At 50.7% G+C, this 8,587-nt stretch overlaps 1 long non-coding RNA gene across 1 annotated transcript; it reads left to right on the plus strand.

Annotated features, from left to right (window-relative positions):
* The first annotated feature begins 935 nt into the window (after positions 1-935).
* On the plus strand, positions 936-8,307 carry LOC144612901 (uncharacterized). Its single transcript, XR_013550050.2, has 3 exons — positions 936-982; positions 4,868-4,963; positions 5,123-8,307. It is a non-coding gene; the product is annotated as an uncharacterized LOC144612901 (long non-coding RNA).
* The last annotated feature ends 280 nt before the right edge of the window (positions 8,308-8,587 follow it).

The raw sequence follows: 8,587 nt of genomic DNA on the forward strand, positions 1-8,587 counted from the left end.
AAGGTTCAGAGAAGCTCAGAAATTTTTCTGAGAATTGCCAGCATGGCTCTCCAGACTGTTTGAAACTTGCTTACCCTGACAGTAGACTGAATCATAAGATCTGTTACAGCTCTTGGGGCCTTAGAGAGGGTTTTGTCCCACCTCTTTCCAAGTGTGAGCTCTTGGGCAGAATCTGAGCCATTCAGATTTACGAGGCCACTACTTCCATTGAGGAGAGGAGCAGTGGTGATAACTATTTGGCAGATCAATCCAGCAATATTTATTTGCCGCCTAGAATGCTGGTACCAGAGCATCAGGGTTAAGAGGCTGGGCTTGGCTTCACGTTGACCTGGGTTTAAATCACAGATGCAACATTTTCTGCAGGAGTTCAGGCAGGTTACTCAAACTCTCTGAACCTCAGGTTTTTCATAGATAAGTGCGCATAATAATACTTCATGGGATTATTATGAGGATTATTGAGCCAGGGAAAGCACTTAGTGGAATGCCTGGTGCAGAGCAAGTGCTCATTTGAGAGCTCATAATATTATTATCCCAAGGGCAACTATTACCTTTTTCCTAACCAGACTCCATCCCGGTGCTCACCCAAATCCTTTGGGAACCCTGGGCAAAGTCATCCACATGGTGAGACACTCGGGGGCCACAAGAACAAGCCCCAAGTGACAAACATGAGGCACCTGGGGCGCTTTCCGTTGGCTGTGATTGTTAAGCCGCTTCTCTTAAGAGACCAAAACCAGGACGTGGCCCCTCTACAAGCCGGACTTAAAACTGAGGACCCGGCTCCAAAGAGCACCAATGAGCTGCCTGAGTTGCCTGCCAATATCGACCCGTCAGGGCGAAGCCCTTCTGACCAATCAGGACGAAGCTCTACCAGGCAGGACCAGACGCTTCAAACCAATCAGGATGAAGCACTTTTTTTTTTTTTTTTCCTTTTCCTTATTGGCACTTTGGCCTGCGTGGGAGCCTGAGCTGTTGCTTCCTCTGTGTGAGTAGCGCCTCCTTTCTGTTGGTGGGTGCTCGTCTGACTCCTCTCTGTCGGTGCTGTGTCTCGAGCTGCCTCTCTGATAAAATTGTTCTCGGTGCTTTTGACTTTTGGGTCCTTGTCGGGCTCGAGAACCCGACTCCGGTACCGACAGCGACCAATCTTGGGGACTTCGGCTGTGTGTTCCGTTGGGTAGGAGCATTTAGAAAGAACACAGGGTGACCGGAGCCCCTTGCAGAGCTGTCTTGGGTGGCGGGGACTCACTTGGCCTTTTCTGTGAATACAGTCCGACCTTCTTCAACAGAATATCCCTGCCATGAAATATATCCCCCTCCTTGCCAACCAGTGCGGTGATCCAGGTCATTTATCGCGTCTTTGGTGAGCAGGTAATGTAGGGCAGGTGTAAAAAGCAAATGATCTGAATATGGAAATCCCTGGATTCAAATGTTGCCTCCATTATATATCGGTAGGCTAGTTGTCGAACATTGCTAAGAGAGCTTTGTTTCCTCGCGTCCAAAAGTGGGGTGGTAAGAATGCATGATTAACAGACCATGCATAAGAAACACTCAACACGGTTCCTAGCCCATAGGGCTTGTTCCGTAGATGGTGGTGCACGTTGTAGTTGAAGCGCGGTGGTGATTGATGATGTTGCTTCCTTCCTGGGACGCCTGCTGCGTTTTACTCCTTTGCAAATGCCTGCCGCTCTCCTTCACACCTAGCACTTGAAGCTCAGTTCAGGCCGGCCCAGACTTGAACCTAAATTTGTCTGCAAACAGCCTCAGACCACTTTCAGGTTACTGTGCTTCATCAGTGAAGCTGGGCCCAGAAGCGGTCAAGAACCTGGCAAAGCTCCTTCTGGCTGACTTGGCACCGCGGGGTGGGGGGGGGGGGGGGGGGGACCGTGTCAAACACTTCTTCCCCCGAAAGGCTGCAGAGGCTGCCTTTCACAATGCAGAGCAGACACCACACTCCCAGACAAGTTCCTAATTAACGACACATAATCAGTGCCTTTCAAATGTGCATATGTTATTCTCTGCCCAGCTAATTAAGTGCACTAAACATTTCGTGGTTAAAGATGGAGCCTGGGTTATCAGAAAAGCCCATTAGAACCAGCCCAGATTCAGAGCTCAGAAGATGGAAAAGTTCAAGGAGCGCCTGGGTGGCTCAGTCGGTTAAGAGTCAACTCGGTTTCGGGTCAGGTCATGATCTCACGGTTTCGTGGGTTTGTGCCCCACATCCGGCTCTGCGCTGGCAGCTGGGAGCCTGCTTGGGATTTTCTGCTTCTCTCTCTGCCCTTCCCCCAGTCATGTTGTCTCTCTCTCAAAGTAAATAAACTTAAAAAGATGGAAAGATTCTGATCCAGGTTCCACTGAGCTGATAGTCTTTTTTTTAATTTATTCATTTATTTTGAGAGAGAGAGAGAGAGAAACAGGGGAGGGGAGGGACAGAGAGAGAATCCCAAGCAGGCTCTACTCTGCACAGAGAATAACATGGGGCTCAGTCTCATGAACCTCGAGATCATGACCTGAGCCCAAATCAAGAGTCAGGTGTTTGACCAACTGAGTCACCCAGGCGCCCCTGAACTGAAGGAGCCTTTAACACAGCCCCTCACCCTCTCTAAGCCTCTCTGCAAGTAGGGCCACAGAGGCTTTCTACCTCTTAAGGCTGTTACAACTGAGGCAGTCACGATCATCCCTGGGGAAGTAGGGACCTACACTAAGGCACACAGTAATTACTCCTCGGCTTTGCTAGAACCTTGTTTTCTAGGCAGGAAGGGTGGTCAGCTTCACATAAAAGCGATGTGTGTTTGTGCCTTCTGGGGTGTGGGCTTTAGACATCATCTTGTGCGATCCTCACGACCATTCCTACCCACCAGAAAAGTAAAGTGCCTTCAAGGAGCTCCCAGGGGGCTCATCCAGATCGTGAACGGCTGAGCCACAATGTGAATCCAGGTTGACCCAATCTTAAAAACCCAGAACTCATTCTTCTTGCTCCCTCATGCAAAATATCATCCTCCTTGGCTAGGTCCTCTCAGGTAGCTTCTCCCTCTTTTCCGGTTCCCTCTCTTCCCGCCCCTGTATCTCACCACCCCGCCCCGTTAAAATACACTCTCTTCCGTCACATCCGCCGAGGACCCCGCGGCGTCTCTTCTTCGGTGAGGTCTATCTAGTTAACCTGATGGAATATTCTTTGCGGGTTTGTGAGCCTAATGCTACCATTCTCCTCCCTCCTCCCAGCCCCAGTAATTTAATTACTTGAATAGGAGCCTTCTGGAAAGAATGTGATACTCTGCAATCACACCAGAGATTACCTGCTTGCTCCACCCCTACCAGGAGTTGCCCTGAGCAACCACGCTTATGGGAGTTGCGTGATCATGGGAGCGAAGCCAGAAGGTTCACTGGGTGCACAATTTATGGAGATTAATATAGAACAGGGTTACAAGGTGAGGGGAACAGCCAGCAGAGATCGGGAGCTGATGCGGACAAAGGCAAGATGACAGAAGTTATAATGTGTTAGAGCCGGAGGGCTGGCTTTACTCGGACAGACCAGAGGGACCGGGGAACAACAGATGTCCCTTCTCTCGGAAAGCCTGTGTTCTCTCCTTTCCCTTGCTCTCCAAAGCCTTTCTGGTCACAGAGGCAGCGCTCGCAGTAATGAGTTGCAGGTGGTTGCAAAGCCGTCGTTTTTGATTTACCACCAGGTTCCAGGCATGGAAGGGGCAGCTGAGAGGGCCTCATCCAAATCAGTTGCACGAGGATGTTTATTCCACATTATTACACTCTGGAGTCGTCTTCCACGACTGCAGGGTAGATAGGGACTGGGAGGCACTGTGTTTGAGCACAGGGAGGGTGACCACCATCTAGGCTGCCCCTCGTTTGCATTCTCTCTCCGTGCCTCTCCCCTCCCCCCCCCCCCACCTCATGATGGAAATCAGGAGCAGGTGGACAGTGGTTCATTGTTGCTAGACCAGAGAGAGAGAGAGAGAGAGAGAGACTAACAAGCAGGGGAGGGGCAGAGACAGACACACACACACACACACACACACACACACACACACACACACAATCTGAAGCAGGCTCCAGGCTCTGAGCCGTCAGCACAGAGCCCAAGGCCAGGCTTGAACCCACAGACCTTGAGATCATGACCTGAGCCAAAGTTGGACACTTCACTGACTGAGCCATCTGGGTGCCCCACCTTTCTCATTTTCTTAGTCACCAACCTCTTGCTTTGTCACTAGACCTCTTCCCTTCTAATCTCTCTCCCTCTCCCTCTCTCTCCCTCTCCCTCTCCCTCTCCCTCTCTCTCCCTCTCCCTCTCCCTCTCCCTCCCTCTCCCTCTCCCTCCCTCTCCCTCTCTCTCCCTCTCTCCCTCCCTTTCTCTCTCCCTCCCGCCCTCCCTTCCCCATCCCCCCACCCCGTTCCTGCACCTTTTTAGGCAGAGCAATGTAGCTACCTCTTACCCCCTCTCAGCCATGTGCCAAGTCCTAAGGGATGTCTTTTCACAGCCCAAAATGACCCAGCAAGGTGTTTTGCTAAATCTGTTCTAATTTTTAATTTCGATTAATTACAATGAAATAAAATTCGAATTTCAGTTCTTCCGTGGCTCTAGCCACGTTTCAAGGGACTTCACAGCCACACGTGGCTAGTGGCTACTGTGTCGGGCAGTGGAGACAGCAAAAAGTTCCACTGGTCAGCACCACAGCTGAACGAAGACCGATCCCCCCCGCCCCCATGAGATTGTGTCACTGGCCATCGGACTAACCCCTTTCCCTGCCTCGCTCGTTAAAGTTTACTGAGTCCTTTCCCTGTGTGGGGTACTTTTCACACGTTTTGTGTCATCGTCCCAACAGTTCTTTAAAGTAGATAGCGTTTTCCGGGTCGCACACAGGAGGAGCCTGGATTTCTGACAGCCAGTGCAGCTGGTCCGTGTTCTTTCCGCTGCGCCAAAGCTCACGGGTAGTGATGGAAAGATAACACCGAGCAGGTAACTGGGGGGGCCAGACGGGGAGAGAAGAACAGGGGACGGCGTCGTCAACCACGTAGTATAGTCTTAATTAAGTTTTAGGTAGAATTTTGTCACCCTTAAGGGTTCAGTCCCCAGATGGGGTTACTGACCAGGAAGCTCAAACGCTCTTTTTTCCAGGGGATGGAATCTGTACTTTGCTTTGATGGCTGCTATTGCTTGCGGCAGAAACCTGTGTGGAGGGACAGACCGGAGCCCTTCTTGGAGAGAAACCAGCAGCGATGGAAAACTGAGGTGGTGATAGAGCTAGCGATCCCTCCCCCGCACCAGCTGCTCCCAATGCTTCCTTCTGTTCTTTGCTCCACAGAGCAGCCTTCCAGGTCAGAGCCACCCCCTCCTGCTTGGGAAAACCTGCGTTTCTGTAGGTTGAGCCCGGAGCTGACCCAGTTCCATCAGTCCCCCCCGGGGGGAGGCCTGGGTTCGATGATGGCGCCATCTGCTGGCCCTTTCTCACGCTGCAGCCGCTGTTGTGTTCTTTCTCGGAATCCGGTGGTTCTCCAGCTTTGGTCCCTGGAATCACCTGTATCACCTGGCACTTGTTAGAGATGCAAATTCTGAGATTCTGCCCACTGAATCAAAAATTAGATTGCGTCCCAGCTGCTCGGGTTTTAACGAGCCCCTCGAGTGATCCTGCGGCACTTGGGAATCACTGATTTAGGAGATCCAACACTGTTTGTTCGTTCCTCAAGTCAGCAATTATTCTTCCCCCTTCTAGGCAAACATGACCAATGCCCGACCCCCTCCTCCAACACACACACGTGCTGTCGCCTCACATCTCTGTGCAGTAGGGAAGGGAAGCACTATGATCACCCCACTTTCCAGACAAGGAAGAAGTGATAACAGCCGACTGACCCAGGACCACACACCTTGTAAATAGCAACGTTGGGTCCCATGCTCAGGTCTTTGCGTGTCAAAACCTGGGCTGTTCACCAAACCTCACATTACCAACTTTTCCATGAGTTGGGGGCCGGGCGGGGGTGGAGGAGGTGGGAGGGGAGAAACCTTCCCAAATCGTATACAACTGAAACTTGCCGCGCTGCCTGAACTTGCCAGCAACTTTCACATGGGGTTATGTATTCCTTTCCGAAGGCCAGCAGAGAGGCTAATTATCGCCCTGCTGTCACCTGCCACCTAGCCGGTCCCTCCCCATCCCTTCCATTGACCGCATAGGACATTACTGGGTGGATTGTGGCAGGGAAAGCAGGGGAAGACTTAAATGCACTGCCTGGGTGCAGAGCTTCAGGGCCCACAGAAAGGCAGGAGTTTAACTAGACTGCTTAATTGGGGATGGAGAGGGAAAAACAATGGGACCCAACAGAAGCAGAAACATTGTGGAAGGAAGAAGAGGTAAGACCAGAAGGCAAACTCGGGCTCCTCTTTTACTGGTTAGCAGCCTCTGAAGCAGCCCTTCAAGCCCACGACAGGCTGTCCGTCCACAGCAAACGTTCGTGGAGCACCTGTGACAAGCAGAGCATCACACGATCAGTCCCCTGCCTACAAGGGACACGCTTGTTGTGCAGCGGAGGAGACGCAGGGCTTAAATGTGTACAGACACTCCGGGTTTAAGTGCTCTTGGCCATAAAAATATTTTAACAAATAGCAGTGTTTTTGGAATAACAACGGTAACATTTATTGAGCACTTAACCAAATGCTAGGCAGGGTTCCAGACCTGAGGCGACCAGGGTGGCCGAGGGAGAGTTACCACCACTTTAAAAAGTTCCACTTCTGGTCTTTAGCTTTGCAGGCCTGGGAACTGGATTTTGTTTAGTCTCCTCTCTGTTTATCTGGCTCATCGCTATCAGATTCACAGGGAAATATATTCACCAGAACGGCAGTACGTCCATTTACAGCCCAGTCTACGACATTCGTGAGTCCGTTCATCTTCTTTCCTTATGAAAATCTATAGGCACGTCACTTGGTGGGCATGGGATCAAAGCAGGGGGCGTTAGGTGAAGGGATTGGGGAGTGTCAGAGAGAGAGAGCCTGGATGCTGTCTCCTCTTTGGCCCTGGAAACACCTGGATGGCTCAGAAGACACCTAGATGCTCACATGAAGGCTCAGGGGACCCTCTGCCTGGATCAGGGCTGGAGACACACGAGCCCCGGTCTGGCTGCCCATCCTTTCTGCCTCCCTGCGGGATTGCAGCCAGGCTGCAATGCGGGTCATCTGATTTCAGCTTTAGTCTCAAGGTTCTCTGGTCCCTGTGGTTGGTGTTGTCTTGCCACACTCCCAGGATTATACCCACGACTGTCTGTCAAGGTAGTTTCACCAGCACATAAACTCAGCCTCGTGTATTCTGTACTGATACTTAAGTTGCTCTATCAGGAAGATGGCCTTTTCCTGACCACAACCCCCAATGCCCAGGCTGCCCTCGGAGCTGGCTGGCCATAAGACGGGCTAAGCATCTGCTCTCAGCCACCATTTCTCAGCCTCCCCTGTTCTCCCCCGTCTTTACCTTCAACACACACAGAGTCAGAGAGATCTGGAACAAAAACGCAGAGGGAGAGACTTTGAACCAGTCGGTGGCTTCTCTGTCTCTCCCAAGAGCTGTTTCTTCCTTATTCATCTTTGTATCCCCAGAAGCTAGAAGAGTTTCCAGTGCTGGTTACAGATTAATAAATCCATAAATGCCTCGTAGACGAATGGAAAGAGTTCTGGTCTGTGGATCAATACATTTAGAGTCTAAAATTGTTTCGGTACCATCACTAACTTACTTTGGGGTCTGTGACTAATCACTTGATGGCTTTGTTCTCTGTTTCCCCAGACATCAGATAGGAGGATCATCCCTCCTCCCTTCCTGCTTCAAAAGGACATTAGGCAGGTGTATTTGATCACTGCCAGAGATTGAACTTCTGCCAAGTTATAGAAGTTATGTATCACTTTTCCATCTTTTTTCCATCTTAAGATAGGCAATAAAGAATGAAGGCTTCTGGGCACTAAATAATACGTTTTCTAGTTCCATCACGTTGGTCTAACAGGGTCTCAAAACGCAGGAGGACACATCTTGTCCCACCAAGCTCTCGGGAATAATAAGATGATGTCTGTAAAGTATTTGATGCCTCCTGAAGTTGCTGCTGATCAATTTGCACCACTGTTTGGGTTCGCAGTTGATTCCACGTGCATGGTTTCAATGCTCAGAGAAGCGTTTTAAAAATGTAGGAATTACGGGGCGCCTGGGTGGTTCAGTCTGTTGAGCATCCAACTTCACCTCAGGTCACGATCTCACGGTTCGTGAGTTCAAGCCCTGCGTCGGGCTCTGTGCCGCCAGCTCAGAGCCTGGAGCCTGCTTCGGATTCTGTGTCTCCTTCTCTTTCTGCTCCTCGCTTCCCCCCTTTGTGTGCTCACTTTCTCTCTCTCTCTCTCTCTCTCTCTCTCTCAAAAATAAATAAACATTAAATTGTTTTCAGTGTAGGAATTAGGCCTGAAAAAGGGATATGAAATGAAATGGTTTCTAGAATTTAGTGATTTGTGGCTCTTGGTCAAGGAAACCCTGGTGCTCACTGAGATTGTGGGTTCTTCACTGAAGACCAAGTCAGACCTCATGATGCCAGGCCCCTGGATAAAGAGTCCTTGGACCAGGGCCCC

The sequence above is a fragment of the Panthera onca genome, chromosome D1 (assembly GCF_046562875.1).
Source record: "Panthera onca isolate mPanOnc1 chromosome D1, mPanOnc1 haplotype 2, whole genome shotgun sequence".
In the NCBI taxonomy this organism is placed as follows: domain Eukaryota; kingdom Metazoa; phylum Chordata; class Mammalia; order Carnivora; family Felidae; genus Panthera; species Panthera onca.